This window comes from Bos indicus x Bos taurus, chromosome 10 (assembly GCF_003369695.1).
Source record: "Bos indicus x Bos taurus breed Angus x Brahman F1 hybrid chromosome 10, Bos_hybrid_MaternalHap_v2.0, whole genome shotgun sequence".
Classification (NCBI taxonomy): Eukaryota; Metazoa; Chordata; class Mammalia; order Artiodactyla; family Bovidae; genus Bos; species Bos indicus x Bos taurus.
The window spans coordinates 74,102,114-74,126,715 of NC_040085.1; the positions used below are offsets into that span (position 1 = coordinate 74,102,114).

A 24,602-nucleotide genomic window follows, 5' to 3' on the forward strand; every position below is an offset into this window, starting at 1 on the left:
AAAAAAAAAACATCCACTGAGGAACGCCACCCAAGCAGAGAGGGAAGGTATTCTGGCTCAACTAATCCTTAAGACCTTCTGACCCCTGATGATGAACCGTAGAATGCTTGGATGAACCATAGCATTCGAAGTCCCCATCCCAGATCCTTGCCTTTCCCTGGCCCCACCTAGGCTTCAGGGAGCCCTGATCTCAGATCCTTGAATAGTAAATGCCAAACAATTTACTTTCAAACTAAGGTTTAGAAAACCAATGAAGGACGCTGTTTAAATAAGGTCTTTGCCAATTGTGTCCTCCCAAGATGCACAAAGCTCTTCGTTGGCAGTTTTCACAAATCTTCATGATGCTTTTGGAGGACTGGTCATGTGTAGTGTTGCCCTATTTCAACTGAGTCAGAGAAATTGTGCTTGTGTAAATTCCACACATCAATAGAGGACTAGGGAGAAAATTGACTTGTGATTCTGAGCTTCGCCTTTTACTCATTATAGACCATTCCCTTTATCTCTCATCAGATAATAAAAATCCAACCCAAACCATCTACATTCAGATTTCAGTATTTCCATATTCCTTTCAGTGGACATGAAGCTAGAAATGAATTCAAGGGAAATCTAGACAACCCTGTGTTTTCCTGCTCTCTCCTGAGCCCTGAGTATGTTAGTGTTGATTAAAACACAGGTCGACCCTTGACCTATGACTGACACTTTTATCTACTGACTAAAATTTGAACTGTGGTGTTGGAGAAGACTCTTGAGAGTCCCCTAGTCTGCAAGGAGGTCAAACCAATCAATCCTAAAGGAAATCAGTCCTGAATACTCATTGGGGGGACTGATGCTGAAGCTGAAGCGCCAATTCTTTGGCCACCTGATGTGAACAGCTGACTCATTAGAAAAGATCCTGATGTTGGGAAAGACTGAAAGCAGGAGATGGGGATGACAGAGGATGAGATGATTGGATGGCATCACCGACTCAATGGACATGAGTTTGAGCGAGCTCCAGGAGTCGGTGATGGACAGGGAAGCCTGGGGTGCTGCAGTCCATGGTGTCGGACACCACTGAGCGACTGAACAACAACAACAAAATTGCAGTTTCCCTAGGAATCTAAGATGGCAGAGGAGGCGGTGCTAATGGTGTTTCTAAACCCGTTGCTATGAGATTCTAGAGCCAGTTTCATGGATCACTTCCAGATCTCTGCTCATTCCATTTGAAATCTGGGTTTGAAATCTCTTGCTATTGGCTGTCCCCTGGGATCTGAGGGCCCGTCTGGGGTTTGTCTGATGTCTCTCCCTCCCACCATCCCCCTCCACAGTCATTACTACTCTAACAGCTTGAAAGTTGATGCAAAGATGGAGCAGAAGCCAGTTTGGCTTTCCCCCAGTTCTCCAGGCCCCTCTGGGGTTAATCAGCAAACAACCACCTATCTTTGTGTTAAAAATAAAAGCCTCTCTAACTAGAGCACCTGGAGGAGACCCATAGGAAAGCTTAAGATGAAACCAATTCTGCAGTAATTATTCTGACCATCACTCTGTTTAAGCTTAATTCAGACTCTGCAGACAAAAACAGTTTGCTAAACCCAAGCAATGGCCTGGATGGACCTATAACTCTTAATGTACCTTAACCCACTTTGAGTTTTGCTAATACCCCACATCTCAGCTCCCAAGTCTCCTTATGCTGTGTACTTCAGGCAGCATCTCCCCATTTCAAGTTTAGCAAAATGCCCTGAGTGCATCTCGCTGGTAGTGGCCCCCTCCCAGCCCTTTCCCTACCTTCCCAGACCATCTGATGGTGGTGGTTTGCACCTTGCAGAAGTAACAGAACTTCTTGCCTGGGGCTGCTGACCACTCCTTTTAATAACTGATCCAAATGCCCTTAAGTGTTAGGTGATTACCTGTGCTGAGGAAAGGGACCAGGGGCTGGGGGTGCAGAACAGATGGGCAGGGAGTGCATGGAAAACAATTCCTTGCTGGTTTCTGCTAAGGCCGCCATAACAGAATACCACTGCTGCTGCTGCTGCTAAGTCTCTTCAGTTGCGTCCGACTCTGTGTGACCCCACGGATGGCAGCCCACCAGGCTCCCCCGTCCCTGGGATTCTCCAGGCAAGAACACTGGAGTGGGTTGCCATTTCCTTCTCCAATGCATGCAAGTGAAAAGTGAAAGTGAAGGTGCTCAGTCGTGTCCAACCCTCAATGACCCCATGGACTGCAGCCTTCCAGGCTCCTCCATCCATGGGATTTTCCAGGCAGGAGTACTGGAGTGGGGTGCCATTGCCTTCTCCGAACAGAATACCACAGAAGAGCTTAAACAGCAGAAAGTTATTTTCTCCCAGCTCTGGAAGCTAGAAGTCCAAGCTCGAGTACCAGGTGCTTTGGTTTCTCCTGGGGCCTTTCTCCTTGGCTTGCAGATGGATGCCTTCTTGCTGTGTTCTCATGCAGCCTTTCTTTACGTGCACTCCGAGTGTCTCTTCCTCTTTTTGTAAGGACACCTTGGATTAGGGTCTCCTCTTATGACCTCGTTTAACCTTAATTACCTCCTTTTAAAGGAGATAATGTTGCCAGAACTTCTGATTTTTCAAGGGAAGCCAGAATTCTGGATCTTCAGATGACATTTTTCTTCAAATAAATCTTTACATTATGGAAAGTAATTCAAAAATTATAAAATACTGTAGGTCAAATAAACACATTTACAGTCTAAATGAACCCTGGAGGCTGGCAGATTTCCATTCTCAGAATACTAGAAAGACATCTATAATGTCATCACATGAGGATGTAGGTGTTTAAGAGCTCAGGGTCAAGAGTACACTGTTGGGTTCATATTCCAGCCCACCACTTACTAGCTTTGTAATCTTGGGCAAATTATGCATGTAACTCAGAGGTTTTATGAGAATGAAATCAGTTAATACATGTAGATGCCTAGAAGAATGCCTGCTTCCTAGTAAGAAACTAATATCTGAGCCAGTATTATTAGGTAGTATCAATAAACCTCTTGGTTTCCTCATCTGTAAAATGCAGACCATGTTTGCCTTACCTGTCCCCCAAAGGAAATAAATGTAAATGAAAGGATTTACAAAAGTGTGAACATTACTAAAAAATACACCATGCATAATTTTTGCTACAGTACCTATAAATGAGACTCAGCCTTGCGCCATACAGGCATGGGAATCCCTAGGAGGAGGAGGAGGAGGACAGTGGTGACTGGATCTGGTCTTCTTTTTCTTTCAAGGGTCACTTGGCCATATTGCTGTTCTTAGAATTTGGTGAGTTTTTCTTATTTTATGACATTTTTAAACATTCAGCAACATAGAGGAAACAGTCTATGAACACCCAAGTAACTTATCTAGATTTAATCTTTGTTAACATTCGTCTTAGTGAGCATTCCTGGCAGAATGTAGGAATGGAATGTGACAGAGATGCAGTAAGGAAATGGGGTGGGGGGAGGAGTGGGCTTAATGGTGCTGAATGGGAGAGACCGGGAGTTTTAACTCCCTCAGAGACTCCTCGTATTTTGCAAGAAAGTAAAACCCAATCAGTTGTAGATGATTCCTTTTTTTAGATAGGGTCCAAAGAAGTGGTTTTTGTGAGGGATTGTTTATTAGAGATGATACATTAATACCATCTTAATGATAGGGCATTATAACCTGGGACGCAGAAACTTTTTCATTATTTATAAGGTTTTTATTGTTGTTTTTAAGGGTTTGGGGGTTTTTTTGTTGTTATTTTTAAGGTTTTATACATGAACATATTCATATATTGCTTGTGTAATTGAAAACCTAAAATGTCTAAAGAGACTTTTAGAGTACAAATGTCTGTCATAAAGGATTTAGGTAATGAAACTGTGGCGGATGTGTGTGAGAAGCCCAGTAAAATCATGGTGATATAAGAAAAGTTGGTCACTAAAAATGAAAGGCTTGAGGAGCAGAAACATTCAAAGAAAGTATATGCCAATTATAAAGGGCTCTTCTGTTGAAGCATGTAAAAGGGTCTCTAAGACACATTGCCCCATTTCTCAACATGAGCTCTTAACTGCATGTAAATGCAAAAGCTTCTACCCTGGAAAGGATGCCTTCCAACACGAAAGCAACTAAACCTTGCTTTAAAATTCTATTATTCAGACCCTCATTCATTTAAGCTGACATTCCTCCTCAATTGAGGCAAATCATCAAAGCTTTATTGTATTGAGAACCTTGAATTCAGCAACAAAGAGCGTGGGGTTTGGAGGGAAATGTGGAGGGGGGAAGAGGCTGAGAGCTCTGAGACCCAAAGAACCGGGGAGGGGAGGTAGGGGAGGGGAGGGCTGGAGTCCTGAGAGGCAGAGGGGAGAGCAAAGGAAGTAAAAGAGCCGAGAGGGACTACCGGAGGCAGCTCTTTGCTGCAAAGCTGCCCCTTGTTAATCAACATGGCAGAAAGCAAAACCAGCCTGCAACTCTGTCCTCCCAAATACTTTTCCAGAGTCAGGACAAGAAGGAAGAGAGGGAATAGGGAAAGCATTTCCCTTTCTTCCTTCATTCAGGGGCCTCTGGAGTCTCCTGTCCCTGGTGCCCTGAGCCGCAGCACAAGGCCTGGCAGGAAGTCGCCCCTGAGCCTGGATCCCAGAGCTCCCCCTCCCTCCTTTCATCAGTTCCATCTGGCCCGGTGGCACCTCCACCCCAGGCTTCCAGCAGGCTCTCTCTTCCTTTCTGGTGTGATTTACTGCAGGATGTACGAAGTGGGATGTAGAATATATTGGGTGCATTGTTGAGGCATCAGGCAAGAAAGGATCTTTGAAATGTGAGGATGTCACCCACAGACTTTTATTGAGCATCTATGATGTCTAATGAGAATAAAGTAAAATTTGTAAGACAGACTTGAAAGCCTAAGGGAAAACTGGGTTTTTCAATTAAGTAAAATACTGATTTTGAAAAGCAAATTACAGTAGTCCCTCCTTTTCCATGGTTTCACATTCTATGCTTTCAGTTATCCACCGTCAACCATGGCCCAGAAATACTAACTGGAAAATCCCAGAAATAAACAGTTCTTAAGTTTTAAATTGCAAGCCCTTCTGCGTGATGCAACCTTGCACTGTTCAGCTCCATTCAGCCCTAGACGTGAATCATCTCTTTGTCCATCGTATCTATATTGTATGCTCTACCCACCCATTAGTCTCTTAGTAAAGACGCTTACTCCTTGGAAGGAAAGTTATGACCAATCTAGACAGCATATTAAAAAGCAGAGACATTACTTTGTCAAAAAAGGTCTGTCTAGTCAAGGCTATGGTTTTTCCAGTGGTCATGTATGGATGCGAGAGTTGGACTGCGAAGAAAGCTGAGCGCTGAAGAATTGATGCTTTTGAACTGTGGTGTTGGAGAAGACTCTTGAGAGTCCCTTGGACTGCAAGGAGATCCAACCAGTCCATCCTGGAGGAGATCAGTCCTGGGTGTTCATTGGAGGGACAGGTGCTGAAGCTGAAACTCCAATACTTTGGCCACCTCATGCAAAGAGTTGACTCATTGGAAAAGACTCTGATGCTGGGAGGGATTGGGGGCGGGAGGAGAAGGGGACGACAGAGGATGAGATGGCTGGATGGCATCACCGACTCGATGGACATGAGTTTGAGTGAACTCCAGGAGTTGGTGATGGACAGGGAGGCCTGGCGTGCTACAATTCATGGGGTTGCAAAGAGTCGGACACGACTGAGTGACTGAACTGAACTGAACTGAGCCTTCTGGGTTATCAGATTGACTGTATCACAGTGCTTGTGTTCAAGTGACCCTTATTTTACTTAATAATGGCCCCAAAGTGCAAGAGCAGTGATACTGGTGCTTTGGTTGTGCCAGAGAGAAGCAGTGAAGTGCTTCCTTCAAGTGAAAAGGTGAAATTTCTTGACTTGGAAAGGTTACAATATACTGGGTTCAGTACTTTCCCCGGTTCAGGCACTGGGGGTCTTAAATTTACATCCTCTGCAGATTAGCAGGGGCTACTGTAGTCCCAGATGGTCTTTTTCCTGCACCAAAAGAGTCGTCAAGGACGCAACAGACTTATGTGGACACCGTGGAGCAGACAGATCCTGGTGCCCAGTGACCTGCTGCGAGTAACTCAAAGGAGGCTATAGGACTTTAGCTTCCAGACTGCCACCTTCCAACTCTGTGACCTCAGTGAATGCACGTGACCTCCCTGCGTCACAATTTCCCAATTTGTAAAATGGTTACAGAGATAATCTGTCTCATTTTCAGCCTGAGGGACCCATGAGGGTAAGCAAGTAGGCAAACAGGTGATTTTCCAGCCTTCCCTGTGATCTGAACCAGGGTTACTACATTGACCCATCCTCCGGCTTTAAGATAAATCAGGTCATGTTATTCTTATGCTCAAAACTCTGAAGTGGCTCCCTTTTCACTGAGACTGGAAGCAAAGTATCTCCCCTGTCCTTAAAGTCCCCCGTGCCCAGAAGCACCTGGTGTCCCATCTCAAAACTACCCCCAGGCTCACCTGCTACAACCACCCAGGTCTCCAAGCCCTTCCTCCAGTTACCAGGAGCCCTTCCCCTTGGGGTCTCTGCAACTCCAAACCCTTTGTCTGAATGCTCTTTCCCCAGACAGTCTGTAGCTGATGCCCACACCTCTTTCCCCAGATTCTGGCATGACTCTCTGACTGCTTAGTTTTTGCCAAAATGTCGTCTTCTCCATGAGACCTACCCAGTTTAAGCTGCAGCCCACTCTCCCTCCCCCCATCCTGTTCTACCTGTGCTTTCCCCAAGCACCCATCACCAGGCAACAGCACAAATAACTCACTGTGTTTACCATTCGTTGTGTGTCTTCCCCGCTAGTTTAAGCCCTGGTGGGCAGGCATCTTTGATTGTGTCCTAAGCACCTTGAGCAGTGTCAGGCACATTAAGGACCCTCAATAAATAGGTTGGATCTTTAAATCTCCTCCACCATCTCTGCAGGCTCTCTGTGGAATACTTCTTGCTCTAATGAGGAGGTTTGAAAACTGCTGACATTCCCTCCTATGTAAAACCTGTGTCTGAGATACAAAGTGCCATGTCAAGTCCAAAGGCCTGGCATAAACAGGTTGGTACAAACAGACACCAGGTTGGTAGAGTAATAAAGGAATTGGAGGGGTAGCAGGGCAGGGACAAGGATCCCAGGACTGGGTCTTTGCTGCCTTCACCACTCAGCCAAGCCTTACTTGTCTATTCTTCCTTTGTTTCACACAACATAACTATGATGATTTTAGACTGGAAAACACATTTTTAAGGACGTTTGTTGAGTAGCTACTGTGTGCTGGGCAGTGTCTGCGCTCAACTCACTACATAAGTGATCTCACAAAACTATCAGCCGTCTCACCGCTGTCACTATGGTATCTTATACCAGTCCTGGCACCTATAAGGTGCTCAATAAATGCTCACTTATTTCCCTAACAACTCTCTGGGGCGGTACTATTAACCCGTTTTTCAAGTGAGGGACCAAAGTTCAGGTTTGGGTAGCTTGCTTCAGATCATACAAGTAGTGAGTGACAAAGCAAGGATTTCTTTTTATTTTATTTTATTGTTGGAGTATAATTGCTTTACAATGTTGTTAGTTTCTGCGGTACAACAAAGTAGATCGGCTACATACATGCATCTATCCGCTCCCTTCACATCCATCTAGGCCATCACAGAGCAGTGAGCTGAGCTTCCTGTGCTTTAGAGCAGGAGCCCACTAGCCATCTATTTTACACATGCTAACCCAGTGTTCACTGCAGCACTATTAACAGTAGCCAGGACTGGAAACAACCTAAATATCCATTGACAGAGGAATGGGTAAAGAAGATATGGCATGTATTTCCAATGGAATATTACTCAGCCACACAAAGGAATGAAATGCGTCATCTGTAGAGACGCGGATGGACCTAGAGACTGCCATACAGAGTGAAGTCAGAGAGAGCAAGGTAAACATCACATATTAACAAATATGTGTGGAATCTAGAGCAAGGGTTTCAGTTCTACTTAGACAAGCTCCAGCCACAGTGGTTCTGAAAGAGAATTCAAGTTAGATCAGCCCTCCAGGCTCCCCTCAAGCAGATCGGTCTCCTGGCCACACCAGGAGATGAGGGAATGGGTATTTCTTTTCTTCTTGGCTTTCTCTTCTCCACCTGGCTCATGCCTTCCCTTTGTATATTAACTCACCTGGAGGAGGCTCCTGCCACCTTTTGATTAATTGGCCTGCCTTTCCCACCCTCTGTGCCTTGGTAACCCCAGTGTTAGCAGTGGTTCATCTTGAATCATAAATCAAGTTCTGAAAGACATTGTGTTTGTGCTTAAAATCTTCCTAGAATTCAAATTCTTTCAGAGGGTCCTTCGCTTATGAGTAGAAAGATGGATTTCACATCTCTCCCTTTAAGAAAAATCTGGATGGTATCTGCTGACTTCCCCTTGCCCCCTTCAAAAACACAGCCCTAGTTGGTCCATATGATGCAGCTAGAATTCCCCCAAGGACCTCACATTCCATTTCCGCTCAGGCCACACTAAGGAAAAGCTCCAATCATGTCATCTTTTTGCATAAACAGAAATCATTTGTAACTCACATGTGTTGTGCTTTCCATAACCCACCCTCAGCTGGATTTTTCTTTCTTCACTATTGCTGAAAGCCATGCCTGCTATTAGTAAAAGGCTGGAGTAGTTAGTTCTTCAGTTGTGTGGGACTCTCCTGTGTACTAGGGGACTTTATCCTTCCTGCCTTATCCATAAAATGCCAGGTGCATCCCCCAGTAACTGAAAGAAGCAGAACAGCCTGTAGGCAACGTTCCAAGCGCCCCTGGCTGAAGCCACCAGTGATGGGATCTCTGAAGATGGTGCACCAGATGCAGATACTAAGTTCTGCCGCTGGCAAGGGCATCAGTCTATCTCCAGGGACACCCCCTTTCTCCCAGTGTAAGTTGCTTCCCTCCTTGGTCTTGATGAACACTTATTTTAATCTCTGATTTCTCCTATGTAAAAATGTAGACAGTGGGAAGAAGAGGAGAAAGTACTGAAATTTTCCCTGGGCCCATATCATTTTAAGAAGGATTTTGTTCTCTGGAATGATTTTGTACTCTTTCAAGTTCATGATTGAGAGAGTTTACTAGATGTAAGTTACCAAATCTAATCAGCAATCTGGGATAAAATCAGAGTCTGGGATAAAAGAGAGAAACAAATGGATTCACCAGGACTGAAACATTGGACGGCACCCCTTGCAGCTTCCCTACTTGTGCCCCACATCAGTCCTGACTTGCTGTGAATCCCTGAGCTCCACTCCTTTCCTACCCCACAAAGCATGGCGAGTTCTAATTTCCAAAATACCAACATTCTCTGCAAATGGCCAGAGTCGGAATCTTCTAGTAGGGCAGGGATTCAGTAACTCCCTGGACCCTGGAAGAGTGCAGCTGTCTATCAAGAACCATCCAGAGAGGCTGTCAGATGAATCAGGGTATCTGTTCATCTTGTCCTACTTCTTGTCTCTCTTGGGCATGACTTGCCATACATGGCAGTGCCCCAGCTCACAGAACATCTATTCCAGCCCTGCATCCCATCCTCCCGTCTTGCCGAGGCAGTGCTCTGTGCTGCTCTCAGCACATCCTGTTTGTTCAGTCCCCTTTGTCTCCCACCGGAGCAATAGGGAGAGAGGATTCTTCGGAGTCCCTTTGCTTTGGGCTTTGAAATCAGATCCTGGCACACCTGATTACACTCAATAGCTGGAAATGGTAAGGATGTCCGATGGGCAGACGGCTCTTGTTCTAAGCTGTGCACATCAGGAAGGCAGGGGCTGGGTCTCCTCCTGGAGTCTGCGCTGGAGGGGGCAGGATGCTCTAGCAGGAAAAGCAAACAGTGTAACTGAAGGGAAATTCACTTGAAAAAGAACTCAGACATAACCATCAAGCAGGGTATAAACCATCCCCAAGGACAAAAAGTGGAGCTTAGACTCATTCCTCTCGCCCCCTGCATCCTTCCCTGGGAAACATTCAGTCCCAGTAACCATCTGCCCAAGGGCCAGGAGGGTCAAACCTCCTCCTTGTCCTTTTTTCTGTACAAATGTTGCCACTGAGACCTTGGCAAGGGGAATAAAAACATAGCGACTTACATGCCACACAGTGGGAAGCTCAGCAGGCATTGGAACATGAAAGGGCAGCTCTTGTGCTTCCAAGAGCTCCTCAGCCTCCTTGTACTGCAAGCTTTCCAACACTGAAGCTACCCCAATACTTGAAAAGTCATTAGGAAAATTTCACACATACAGAAAGGCTTAAGGAGCAAAACTGACCCACACCCAGCTTAAGAAATGAAATATTTCGCATGCAGTTAGAGCCCTGCCTGAACCATTCTCCTCCCTGCCTCCGCCGTGCTAACTGCTCAGCTATGCTGGGCATTTCTTTACACCTTATACATCCCAGTGAGGTGTGCAGCCCTCTTAGGGATATTGCTTAACCTTTTTGAGCCTCAGTGTCTTCATCTGTATAAAGGGGCTATTGAGAGGATTAAAGGGAATGCCTTATGATAAATATTTGGCTGCTGTTCTTAGGAAAAGGAAAAAGTCAGCAGAAAGAACTGGGTCAAATGCAAGGCTCTTCCTAGCCTGGCCCTGACCTGCCTGGACAGCCTCCCTTCCTCTCTGCAGCCCTCCCCAGCCTTCCAAATGCCAGGTTCCCAGAATCCCAGAGGGGCCACCTGTTTTCCTGACTTTTGGACCCACACAGATGCTGTGCTCACCTGCCTGAAATGCTCGTCCCCTATTGCAGTCCTGTTCGTCTGTGCGTTCATATGTCACCATTGCTGGAGACATCACCCCATCACCCCAGGCAGTGACTCTGGAGCTCTCATGGCCCTCTGCTTCTGTCTGAGCACTATGCCCATGACATTCCCAGGGTGCCCACCCCTACTCTCTCACTGAGCTGCAATGGCAGGAAGGCCAGGGCCTGCGGCTCCTCTGGCTGCGCCAGTTATTATCCTGACCCATTGTCTGCTGGTGCAGGTCAGGCCCATGCTGAGTGAGCGAGTGAGTGGATGAGTGAGTAAGGGCGTGAATGAATGACTGTTCAGTCATCAGACTTAAAACTTTCTGCCCCAGTTAACAGGAAGAACTCCCTGTGCCCCCAGTTCTCCTTATAGGCATTTTTCTCCTCTTACGTCCCAAATCTCCTCTGTCCTAGAAGCACAAAACTAAAAGGTCTCTTCATATTTCTCAGAGTTGGAGCAAATGTAATAGGAGCGTGAACTTTCTACTTCCTAACTTCAGCAAACAACAGTTGCAAAGAGTCCCAGACGGGCTTTGTGTGCCTTAGGCAGGCCTTAAATATGTTTTTCTAGGTGTATTGCCACTTATGTTCTTTTTCTTCTTTGCAGCCTGTAGAAATTCTTAAAGACAAAGCAATATACAAGCCCATTCATCTTGTTTAGAAAGGCTGTTTTACCGCCACAAAACCCAAACATTGTGAAACAGCAGTCTGGCTATGAAGGTGTTCTCACCTGCACCCATTGTTCTCTGCCAGAACGTTTGCTTGCCTCTGTGCAGACTCAACTTTAGTCATGGCAATTTAGAGGATGTGTCTCCAAAGTGGGATCAAGAGCAAGGCTGACGGTAATCTGCACCCTAAGCCAACTGGGTGCCTTGGCACTGAAAATGGGCACACAGGTCTGCCCAGGAAGGCACTATGAAGTGAAAATGAGAGCAGTGCCTGGGGTGTTCCAGTGCCTGGAACACAAAGGTCAGCTTTGGGTTTTCTTTCTTTTTTTTCCCCCACATTTTAAATTTTTATCAAGGTGAAATTCACATAGTATAACCATTTTAAAGTGAACAATTAAGTGGCAATTAGTACATTCACAATTTTGTGTACAACCACCACCTCTGTCTGGTTCCCAAACGTTTTCATCACCCTGAAAGGAAACCCCATACCCATTAGGCAGTGCTCCCCAATCAGCCTTCCTCCAGTTCCTGAAAGACACCAATCTGTGTTCTGTCTCTCTGGATATACCTCTTCTAGATATTTCATATAAACTGAATCATATAGAGTGTGACCTTTTGTGTCTGGCTCCTTTAACTAGCATGTTTTTGAGGTTCATCCACATTATAGCATGAATCAGTACTTCATTCCTTTTCATGGCCATGTAATATTCCACTGACATTCAGAAAACTAAGATCATGGCATCTGGTCCCACCACTTCATGGGAAATAGATGGGGAAACAGTGGAAACAGTGTCAGACTTTATTTTGGGGGGCTGTAAAATCACTGCAGATGGTGATGGCAGCCATGAAATTAAAAGATGCTTACTCTTTGGAAGGAAAGTTATGACCAACCTAGATAGCATATTAAAAAGCAGAGACATTACTTTGCCAACAAAGGTCCATCTAGTCAAGGCTATGGTTTTTCCAGTGGTCATGTATGGATGTGAGAGTTGGACTATGAAGAAGGCTGAGCGCCGAAGAATTGATGCTTTGAAATGTGGTGTTGGAGAAGACTCTCGAGAGTCCCCTGGAGATACAACCAGTCCATTCTAAAGGAGATCAGTCCATTCTAAAGGAGATCAGTCCTGGGTGTTCATTGGAGGGACTGATGCTGAAGCTGAAACTCCAATACTTTGGCCACCTCATGCAAAGAGTTGACTCATTGGAAAAGACCCTGATGCTGGGAGGGATTGGGGGCGGGAGGAGAAGGGGACAACAGAGGGTGAGATGGCTGGATGGCATCACTGACTCGATGGAAATGAGTTTGGATAAACTCCGGAAGTTGGTGATGGACAGGGAGGCCTGACGTGCTGTGATTCAGGGGGTTGCAAAGAGTTGGACACGACTGAGCGACTGAACTGAATATTCCACTGTATGGATATACCACTTTTTGTTTATCCACTCATCCACTGATGGACATTTGGACTGTTTCTACATTTTGGCTATTGTGAACAGTGCTACTATGAGTGTGTATGTATATGTATTTATGCAAATACCTGTGTTCAATTCTGTGAGGTTAGTAGAATTGCTGGATCATATAATAATTCTATGTTTAACTTTTGCAGGAACTGCCACACTGTTTTCCACAGTGACTGAACTGTTTTACGTTCCCACCAGCAATGTAGGAGCACAGGTCAGATTTTATCCTTCTGGGAGTCACATTCTAAAGTGACACGAGGCCCTCCCAGGTCTAAAGGGCCATTTTGCATGTACACAGAACTCACACTCTATATGTGAAGATACAGATTCTGTACACACATGTGGACAGGGAAAGGGGAGAAAGTGGAATCCTTGGTAGACAAGCTGAAGGATGGTTCAGAGAGTAATGAACTTCTTAGCCCATCTGTCTTGCCATGTTATTCTTAGCTAAACAAGGAACACACTGAAGAATCTTACTGTCTACTCTGTCTTCTTTTACTTCTTTCCAGTTAGTCTTCACTCCTACTTTATCCTCGAGATTGTAGGGTCGCAGTGACTTTGCCACCCTTGGCCATTTTCCAGTAAACATGTGGGACTGTTAGCTTGTGATCCAGTGTTTAGAGCTCCCACATTTGCGAATGCTGAATGCTCCACACGCCACTCAGCAACATCTGCGAGCCAGAAGTAGGAAGAACACCTTTAAAGAGAGAGATGTGAGAGCAGAATTATTAATAGTAACCTGTCGAGAGGATGAGATGGCTGGATGGCATCACTGACTCGATGGACGTGAGTCTGAGTGAACTCCGGGAGTTGGTGATGGACAGGGAGGCCTGGCGTGCTGCGATTCATGGGGTCGCAAAGAGTCGGACACAACTGAGCGACTGAACTGAACTGAACTGAAACCTGTTGAGAAGAAAGGTAAGGCCATCGACAGAGTCCCCTGCTGAATCCGATTCTTCGGAGGGAAAGGGCACAAAACTGGTTTATTTCTCAAAACCACCTAGAAGGAACCAAGGCCTGCGTTAAATCTACGAATCGGTATTATTTGATTAGAAGAGTTAAAAATACTGTAGTATTCTAATCTTCCATTTCTCACAGTCTGGCAGCTGAGGTCTCAGCCATCTGGAGGGGAAGGCCTTCCTGAGAGGGCTGAACTCCTGGGACGATACTCTTTCTACTAGACAGAGGCCTTCATGGCTGAACAAGGGTCTGAAAGAGGAAATGGAGAAGAGGGGCCAGGGAGGAGGGCCCGAGGAGGCCTCTGAGAAGAGAGGAATGGGTCCCCTGGGTGTTCTCCATGAGTGTGGGGCCTCAGGAGGGTGGCAAGGAGACAAGGGGAAGGCCTGAGCGCAGCGAGAATTAGTGCTTCCAGGGATTTGGAGGGAAGGAGACTCACCACACCACTGGGAAGTAGGTCTTTGAAGCTCACTCATAAGCCTTAGAGGCAAAATGAGGTTGGAAACCCCAATGTATCTGGCTAAGAACAGGAGGCCCCAGGATGCAGTTCTGAATTGAAATTGAACCCTGCCTCTGGGTATGGTTGAGGTGGGGTGGTCCTCAGTTCTTCACAGAGCAGGAGGGACTCACTATAGTCCTCACTATCTGCCAATAAAGAAAGAAGGAACAGCCAGGTTATCTTTCAAAGATGAGCCACACTCCCTTTTAGGGGTCAAATGGAAACCTGGTGATGTCAGCCTAGAAAGAAGAGAGCCTCCTCCCCAGCCACAGGTAAGAACTCTTAGCTTTTTAGTCATAATCCAATGAGACAGTTTGCAGAGTTAGTGGGTGTGGTGGGCTTAATGGTGCCCCCACAAAGGTATGTCCACACCTCAATCCTTGGAACCTGTGAATGTGACCTTCTCTGGAAGATGGGTCTTTGCAGATGTAATTAAGTTAGGGATCTTGAGATGAGATCATCCTGGATTACCCTGGTGGGCTAAATCCAATGACAACTGTCCCTGTAACAGAAGGCCACATGACCATGGCAGACTAGAGTGATGCCCACAGGCCAAGGAGCATCTGGAGCCACCTGAAGCTGGCAGAGCCAGGACATATCCTCCCCTGGGGAGAAACACGACCCTGCCAACACCTTGACTTTGGACTTCTGGCCTCCAGAACTGTGGAAGAATAAAGTTCTGTTGTTTAAGCCAAAAGGCTTGTGGTCACTTGCTGCAGCTAATACAGGGCAGATGCACGGAGAGAATTAGGGACTGCAGAGCGGAAGGGTCTGGAAAACCAAGTTCAGTCCTGGATCTGCTGCTGCTGACTGAGGTGAACTTTATGCTTCAGGTTCATTTCCTCTCTGTTCCTCACATGCCTGGCCCTCACAGCTGGGCGCGGGGCTCACATCTCACTTGAAGAAGTTACTCAAAATCTAAGGAGGTCAGGTGAGATACTCCCTACCTGTTTGGAACAGTGGTAACAGGAATAACCACACTCGTAGAATGTTGAATACATACTAGATACGTTTACACACATTATCTTGTGTAATCCTCAAAATATTCCCACGAGATTAGCATTCACATCCCCATCTTCTAGGTGAGGAGACTGAGGTTCCGAGAGGTCCTATAGCCTGTTCAAGGTCATTCACCGAGCGAGCCCATGTCTACCTGTGCTCGATCCACAACATTACAAAAGGCTCAAGCTCCACAAAGACAGTGGGTCCAGATTCCCACAACATCCCACAGCACTCACAGCACTCAGCTGGATGACGGAAGGGGGTTTGTTTATTTTCTGAATATTAGCAGCACTGGCACTACAGCTCGGTGGCGGATGACAGAGTAAGTTTGCTGAGAGAACCTGTTTGGACTCTGCTAACAGAGTGGACTCTGCTAGCATGGTGCATGCATGTGTACTCAGTCGTGCCCAACTCTTCACGACCCCATGGACTGTAGCCTGTCAGGCTCCTCTGTCCATGGGATACTCCAGGCAAGAGTACTGGAGCGGGTTGCCATGTCCTCCTCCAAGGGATCTTCCCAAACCAGAGATGGAACTTGCGTCTCTTATGCCTCCTGCATTGGCAGGTGGGTTCTTTACCACTAGCATCACCTGCGAAGCCCTGCTAACAGTAGAGGGTTAGCAAAATATCCACATTAGGGAGAAATATAGTCTCAACTAAGACCCATCTTGGTCCTCTTGGCCCCAAGTCTCCGAGGCTTTCTTCTCTCTCACCTTGCTGGAGAAAGAGATGAAACCCCTAGCCAAGGGGCTTCTGCCAGGTGAGAGTCTGGATGGACAGTCACACACACAGAGAGAACATATCCACATCACTCCCTCCCCAGCCAAGACGAAGAAGAGAAGGAACCAACTGAGAGGCTCTAGAGAAGCCCTGTCCTGAGCAGCCCGACACATCTGGGGCCCCCTCTTGTCTGGCTGGAGTCCCTGTGCCTTTCCCAGAGTCCCCGTCAGAGGTTTAGGTGATCTATACCGATCCCCTGCTGGCTGTGGTTTAGGCAGGGCCATGGCTAACATGGCAGCTGCTTCCCTGTTCTTCCAGCGCTTAGGGTTGGAGAGAGAGCTGGAGCCCAGAGATGACCCAAGGACCTGCCAGATTTCCTCCCAGGCAGACCTCTGTGCGAGATAAAGTCAGGCAAGGCTGAGCCGCAGGACAGCAGCATAATAAATTCCCCTGGCCTCCTCCCAGGCTCATTGTTCTATTGCTGGAGTTGTTTTGAGTAGGATCAAAAGGAAGGAAGAGCTCTGTGCTATCAGGCTGGGGAAGAAGGATGCTCTCCTGACCGCTCCTGTTGCCCTTGGCCACCCTCGTGTTAAATATGAGGAAATCGAAGGGCAGTGTGCAGCCTAACCTCGTCCTCATGGTGAGGCGCACGGCCCTCAGTGAGGCAGCACCCCCATCAGAGCCCACTGACGGCCGCCGTGGTCATCCAGCCCTGGTCCTCTCACCCCGGCCAGCCCAGCCCTGGGAGGCCGAGCCCAGGGTCAGCAGCGTTGGGGAGGTGGGGGAGCCGGAAGTGGGCCCTAGAATGGCTGCATTAGCTGTTGTTTACCCCTGGGGCTGAGAACTGAAGCTGTAGGGCCACAACCCTTGGAAATAATAGGCCAGAAAAGGAACTTCCCGAGCTTGGCTGGCCTAGTGCCTACGGCTCAGACAGTGAGTTGCTCAAGTTCTCAGGAAACCTAGTCAGCTCCAGGATTTGTGGCCTTTCCTCTGCTCTGCCTGTGTTCATGGGGTGGTGAGCGCCTTCAGGCCCCACGACTGGATTCCTGGGGGGAACTGGAGCAGAAAGCATCACCTTCCTTCAGCCCTGGACTGAGGAGACAGGAAGGGCTGAGCCGAGGGTTCCTCATCACCGACCCACAGGGCTCAGGGAGTCCTTGGCCCCTCAGACGTTCTGCTCTGCCCAGTGCCAGGGTCTGATTCCCCAGGTGCCTGGCTGCAGCGGGCTCGGTCACCTTTGTCTGGGCTAGTGGCCATATCTGCGCCATCAAAGGACCTCAACGGGAGAGGATGTCAATGTGTTTCCTCAACCAGAAAGGTGGTTTGAGTTCAGCCAGAGCAGCCCAAGCAAACAAGCAGAAGCCTGTCAATGGAAAGCTGGGGGCTGCTGGGAGATCACAGACAACAAAACGAGAACCATTATCAGTCCCGGCCGGGCCCGAAGGAGGGACAGCCTTTGAAGCCACAAACAGGCTGAACAGAACTTTCCACCTGAGAGACGCTGGAGATGGGAGGTCAGGCTGCCTGCAGCCCCCGCAAAACCTGATCAAAGCCTCCTGCAGAAGGGAGGAGGCCCACAGCTGCAGCCCCACTGCCCCCCACCCCCGGCACGGGGCCTCCCAGGGCTTTCTGAAGACAACCGGGCCGCCTTCGCAGGGGCCTGTGGGAAAACCCAGCACAGATGCGCTGTGCAGCCAAACCTGTGAGCACTGTGGGCCAGGGGAAAGTAAACCCCTCAGCGGTCCTGAAAAGAAGAGGAAGGGAAGCAAAGCACACAGAAAATGCAAAGACCACCCACCTGATGAGCGCCCACCTTTCGGAAACAAATAGCTGCCAGCTTCCCAGGCGCACTTCTAAAAGAACAAACAGGCTAAACACACCACCTCAAAGCTCCGTGCACCGAGGGAATTGTGGGAAGCCCGGCCTCTTGTAAACATTGGAAGCTTAATTTAAAGTGCATTGGCCTCCGTGGTGCCTGTTTGAGGGTTTCCTCGCATCCGCTCTCCTCCCTGGCAACTGAGAAACAGCGAGAAGCCCCATCAGGGCGGGATCAGGTCCTACGTGGACGCCCTTAGTGTACTTCTCTCGGGCTGGATAGGGACATTCTGCCAGGAGGTGTTCTGGGGGCATCTTCCAGATGGATCCAGGATGAGGGTAGCCCTGTCGGTCCTGCCTGGATTGGTCCCTCTGGGACAGCCCACTCTGCCTGGCCTTGTGGTTCTTCCCTTTGGAGAACCAGCACTTCACGGAACCCATAGTTTGATCTTTTCTGAAGCCAGGTGCAGCAGAGCAAAACCATCTCCACTATGTTCTCCTTCTCAAAAGACTGAGAAGGATTTTTTCTTTTCCTTTTTGGAGATAGGTTTGAGGTGGGCGGGAGGTGGGGTGGTGGAGGAGGACAGTCATATGGAGGCCTTGTAGGTTTTAGGGGGAAAGAGGAAGTGTGTGGAGGAAGTAGTTGCCCAGCAGTACTGGGGGAAACTGAGATGAGAAAGTTCCAGAACCTCTGGTTTAACCAGCTGGCATTCTTTCCACAGTGGATGAATGAGGACTAGACAGAGGGCCTCAGGGAGAAGAAACAGAACAGAGGACAGCGGCATCTCCTCTCCCAGCTTATCCAGAGGCCAGATCCTAAAGAGGGGAGACAGTTGGGAGTTACCGATCGCCCACCCACTACCCACTAGGAGATCTATACCTTTTTATTACTTTGCCCTTGAGATGATTGGGATTGCCTCCATTTTACAAGCAGCAAAACCAAGATCCCAAAAGGTAACCAAGGCTCTGCTAGGACATATATGAAACTGCAGAGCCAGAACTCAGCCTCAGATGGCCTGGCTCCAAAGTCCATAACCTTGCCCACTGTTTCCAGCCCTGCCCTGCCTCTCAGGATTAGGCACGTGTTTGTCGATGCTACCAACTGAACAGACACAGGCCTCTTTCACCCTGATCAAGAGGCATCCTTACAGGGTCTGGGTTATGGAAAGAAATTCTCCAAGGCACCAATAAAATCCTGCTCTGGAGTGCAAGAAGGCCTTTTTGGAAATACTTCCTAATAAAGTTGACACTGACCTCCCCAAAGCAAAAACAGAAGGGAACTAGATCAGTCAAAAGCAGAGTAGGTAGATGATAAAGCCTCACTGGGTCAGCTTTCTTCCAGGAAGCCAAAGCCCTCACAGGCTCTCATTATGTCCTCATCCCCACGGCCCTGTCTGGAGGCGGTGGACACATGTGGACAGTGGTCCTCATGTTAGGCGTGGACAGTCTTGAGTACTAAAACCATCAGTTCTCCCTAAAGTAAACGGAGTACAGAGCCGAAATGGGAGCACAGCCTCATTCCCCAAAGCTGTATGAGATGCTACTTTTAGTTGCGTCTCCTGGCTTGGCAGTTAAAGCTAGGTTCTTCTTTGAGAGGTTTGGAGGGTCCAGGGATGAGAGGGGCACAGCTGAGGAAGGAGGCCTCACTTTGTTCGCCCATAGGCCCATTCTTTAACTTAGGCTTGTGCTCTTTAACTTAGGCTCATGTCCATCACTGGTGCTCACAGTCATGGGGCACAGAGGCCTGGGATGGGCCACTCGCCAGACAATAAGCACCTCTGAAGATGAAGATGGGAAAATGGCATGTGGGCTGACACTCATCCAGGAAGGCCTGCTGGACACAGGGGTGTTGAGGCTCAGACAGCTGGAGAAGGGAAAGGGGATCTAATTGCAAGAGAGTCATCCCCCTTTGCTGGTTCATATCCAGTCATGTCATTTCTTGGCTTTAATAACATAGTCCATCCTAAAGGAAATCAGTCCTGAATATTCATTAGAAGAACTGATGCTGAAGCTGAAACTCCAGTACTTTGGCCACCTGATGCGAATAACTGACTCATTGGAAAAGACCCTGATGCTGGGAAAGACTGAAGGCAGGAGGAGAAGGGGATGACAGGGGATTAGATGGTCGGATGGCATCACCAACTGGATGGACATGAATTTGAGCAAGCTCCAGGAGTTGGTGATGGACAGGAAGCCTGGCATGCTGCAGTCCACGGGGTTGCAAAGAGTCGAACAGGACTGTGTGACTGAACTGACCTCAATTCCATTTCCGCTCTGGCCACACTAAGGAAAAGCTCCAATCATGTCATCTTTTTGCATAAACAGAAATCATTTGTAACTCACATGTTTTATGCTTTCCATAACCCACCCTCAGCTGGATTTTTCTTTCTTCACTATTGCTGAAAGCCATGCCTGCTATTAGTAAAAGGCTGGAGTAGTTCTTCAGTTGTGTGGGACTCTCCTGTGTACTAGGGGACTTTGTCCTTCCTGTCTTATCCATAAAATGCCAGGTGCATCCCCCAGTAACTGAAAGAAGCAGAACAGCCTGTAGGCAGCGTTCCAAGCGCCCCTGGCTGAAGCCAGCAGTGATGAGATCTCTGAAGATGGTGCACCAGATACAAAGTTCTGCCGCTGGCAAGGGCATCAGTCTATCTCCAGGGACACCCTCTTTCTCCCAGTGTAAGTTGCTTCCCTCTTTGAGGCCCCTGTCATTGTGTGACTCCTTCTAGGGCCCCAATTCTTATGTCTTGCTCCTCGCCTAATTTCTGTGCAGGGATTTCCCCCAAATTTGTGAGCTGCAGACCTGTGGGGGCCATGGAGTTTCAGCAAGGGGTTCCTCCCTCTGTACCCTACACCAAACAGGGGCTACAGCCTGAATCAACAGTATGAAAAATTCAGGTTAATTTGAAAGGGTCGTCAAATTTCTAGCAGTTGTTTACATTGTGTGTTTTCTTGGTTACTGGAGTTCAGCAACTGCTATGAGAAGAGGCCTGCCTGCATTGTGATGTTGTTCAGTAGCTAAGTCGTGTCCGACTCTACGGCCCCATGAATGGCAACACTCCAGGTTTCCCATCTTTCACTCTTTCCCAGAGTTTGCTCAAACTCATGTCCACTGAGTTGGTGATATTATTCAACCATCTTGTCCTCTGTCGCTCCCTTTTCCTCCTGCCTTCAATCTTTCCCAGCATCAAAATCTTTTCCGATGAGTCAGCTCTTCGTATCAGGTGGCCAAGGTATTGGAGCTTCAGCATCTGTCCTTCCAGTGAATATTCAGGGTTGTGATAGCGGTTTTCAAACTGGGATCCAAGGAACCCCTCAGAGAGGCCCTGAAGGGGGAAGGTTCAGGATGAAACCAGAAGAGATGGAGACCCCCATCTGCCCCCTGCACACGCACGCACATGCACTCACACACACAACTAATTCATCCCCTTCCTTTGCAACCAGAGCAACTCTGCTTTTATCACTCTTGCACACTGGGCTTTCTAGTAAGATTTTATTTGACGAAAGGACTCTGCTGGGTAGGAGGGTGGGGTGGTGTTTACAAACAACGACTGAGGACAAAGTACAGGTACTCCAGCCATCTCCTTGCCGGTGTTCAGTGGAGCACAGGGGGACATCTGTCACAGCCCCACTTGTGTAAACCGTGAATAAACTGTGATGTGTGACTGACACGATGGCAGGCAGCTGCTCCATCCAGCCCCACGACGTGACAAGCTGGGTTAGTTTCCCAGATGCCTGAAGTCCATCAGGCTCTCGGAAATGAAAAATGAACTTGTACGTTAGCGGGTCCTATGGGCAATGCAGACGCAGTGTCAATGTGTATACATATGTGGTGCAGCATTTACTGCTGCGGGGGGTCGGGGGGCGCGGGGTGGGAGGGAAATCCAGCCCTCCCAATGCACCAACGTTCCCAGCAGGGGTGGTCACTTGGGGCCCATTTTCATCTCCTTTAGTTTCTGCCCAAATTAGTCTTTGCCTGTGCTGGTGCTTTCTACCCAGGCCCTCAGAGGACACGGTTTGCCCTCAGGCAGCCTGGGCCTAGAATAACGAGAGGCGGCAAAGCAGGACCATGAGCTGGTAGTTAGGTGGCCATTTATGAGTCGGTCCTGCCTCATCCTAGACAGGGTCATCTTTCACACCCCCACCTGGACACGCCCAGAGATCCTCTCTTTTGTGGTCAAGGACCTCTGCTAGGTTTCCAGCCATATCAGGACCAAGCAAGGTAAAACAGCCAGCACAGGTTGGGGCATAAGACCTAAAATGTGATTAAAATTAACCCAGGGTTCATCATGCTGTATTTGTAATAAACTAGCTTTGTGGTTTTTGCACCCTCTGACAATAATATTTGTGGAAATTCCTCGGCTGAGACTCCATCCTCCCAGTTTGGTTTCAGACAGGGCAGCAAATAAAGAAATTCTCTAACCCTGCTTATTAGCACATGAGACTCAGGCAGGAAATCAGAAGGGCCGCCTTTGTCCCTGCTTTGGCTCTACTGTCACACGTACTTTTAAAAAGCCACCTTCCCAGCACTCAGGCTCGGGGCAAATGCGACAAAACAGATGGCAAACCTCTCTGTTACATGAATGTCCCATTAGAGGCATAGGGGAAACAATGGCAAGCAGACCCAGGCCTGTCAAGTGTGTGACTGGGCCTGTTGGAATGTGGCTGTGTGTGTGTGTGTGTGTGTGTGTGTGTGTACACATGGGAACCTAAACACACTTGGCTCTGAGTTCCTACGTGCCGGGGGTATGCTGAGTGAGCAAAAAGCTTCACGTGTGTCTGAGAGGGTGACAGGGAGCCCCCAGACGCTTAGCTGCTCAGATTTCTAGATGGGGAGAAGCAAGGGGAAGTTTTGAGAATGGGAGGGCAGCTGTGTGTGAACACACGTCTCCATTTGTGTGTATCGGGGGAAACTGAGGGGAAATTCTGCGTTCGGGTGTGCTAGCCCTCATGGCGGGTGTGCGTGCATTCAAGCGTGCCGAGGGGAAGCTGAGAGAAAGTTTTGCGAGTTTTGAAAATTCTCAGAAAAAATCTGGCAACTGCCCATACCACAGGTTGGTACACATTCAATGCTTGTGAAGCTCATTTCCTGTACTAGTTACCAGCCCTTGTTTATACAGGACACAAAATATGATTTAGAGCAAAAGCTCCAGGTGTCAGAGGTGAGTCAAGGGACAGTGTATTCCCAGAGGATAGGGAAGGGAGGGCAATCTCTGCCAATGCCTTTTGAAGCAGTGAAATCAACTTTCAGTTTTAAAATCCATGGTTCCCACCTTTATAGGCTTGAAAGGGAGAGATGATTAAACTCAACTCTTAAAATTAATGCCATCCTGCATCATTGCTCTGAAGCCATTTTAGCACCCAATCTGCTCAGCCAATAGCAGCAGGGCGTTCTTGTGTGTTTATGCGTTGTTAAGCTCGGCTGTCTGGCTTCACTCTGAGCCCCAGTTTGGGAGCCCAGCTCCAGAACCTGTTTATGAGCTTTTACACTTGGCTTTATTCTGACTCAGCTTTGTTTGTTGGCACAGAGGGTAGCGCCTAACTTCAGCACTCTGTTCTTTGCATGGGGATCCCAGATCACAGAGGGTCCTCGGGCTGCCATCCACAGCCAAGTTGAGGAGTTTGCACCATCGCCTCGTGGTGTGCATGTGGGCAGGCATTTCTGAACGCCTCAACGTGGAGAGACACTGCACTCTACAAACGCCTTGGCATGCGACTTTCTCAGAGTCTGTCTTGCCAGAGTGTTCATGCATGTGGCACCCAGCTTGTAACAAACTTTCAGTGGCCGCTAATTAACCATGGTGCATTCCATTCCGTTCAAGGCTCATGAAGCCATGACCAGAGACAACAGAGCCAATATCGCTCGCTCATCAGCCCAGCTCAGGACCTTGCTAGATCAGGTGTCCTGAACACCTGCATGGTTTCCTGATATATCCATGTGACAGTCATGAGCCTCTGTTCTTTCTCTAGTTTAGAGTAGAGGGAAGCAGGAACAAAAGTCTCCCAGCTGTTGGACTCCAGGGAGCAAAGAGCCCAACCCTATCAGGAGACCAAGTCTAGGCAAAGCACAACTTTGAGGATTACTCCCACAACTCTTGGTCCTGGTGGAAGTGAAGAATACCAACCAGGCTCATCAAAAGGTGGAAGCCAGAGAACCATACCTTATCCTTTATCAAGCCAAGATCTAAGTCCTGCTTAAGGCTCTTCCTGAGTACAGTCCCTGTGATGGTAGGACCCAAAGATGCTGATGGGGGCATTTCCCAGGCTTTACACTGGTTCAACTTGGGACTTACTTCAGTTGTTCATGATGATAGGAATTTGCTTTATACTTCATCCTGGCTCAGTTGGAGCCCCTGCATCATCCTCAGGCAATTCACAATCTTAGTAAGCTGGGAGTGAACTTCCCAGTTGGCTCTAGTAGTAAAGAACCTGCCTGCCAATGCAGAAGACACAAGAGACTCCACTTTGGTTCCTGAGTTGGGAAGATTCTCTGGAGGAGGGCATGGCAGCCCATTCCAGTATTTTTGCCTGGAGAATCCCACGGAGAGAGGAGCCTGGCGGGCTACAGTCTATAGGGGCGCAAAGAGTTGGACACAACTGAAGCGAGTTAGTACTCACTTAGCATGCAGTGAACTGGGAGACCTCTGAACAACAGCAGGACTCTAAAGATTGTGGCCCATGACTCCTTAGTGAATTCTACAATCCTTTGAGGCACTACCTGAAGTTCGAGGAGGAGCTTGCCAAGGAAGAGGGACCTGAGGACAGCAGTGGAG

The 24,602-nt window shown here is 48.1% G+C and overlaps 1 long non-coding RNA gene across 1 annotated transcript; it reads right to left on the reverse strand.

Annotated features, from left to right (window-relative positions):
* Positions 1-7,738: 7,738 nt before the first annotated feature.
* On the reverse strand, positions 7,739-18,293 carry LOC113899024. The gene is made up of 3 exons (XR_003512812.1): positions 17,813-18,293; positions 13,314-13,533; positions 7,739-9,789 (listed from the first exon to the last, which is right to left on the reverse strand). It is a non-coding gene; the product is annotated as an uncharacterized LOC113899024 (long non-coding RNA).
* Positions 18,294-24,602: the final 6,309 nt, after the last annotated feature.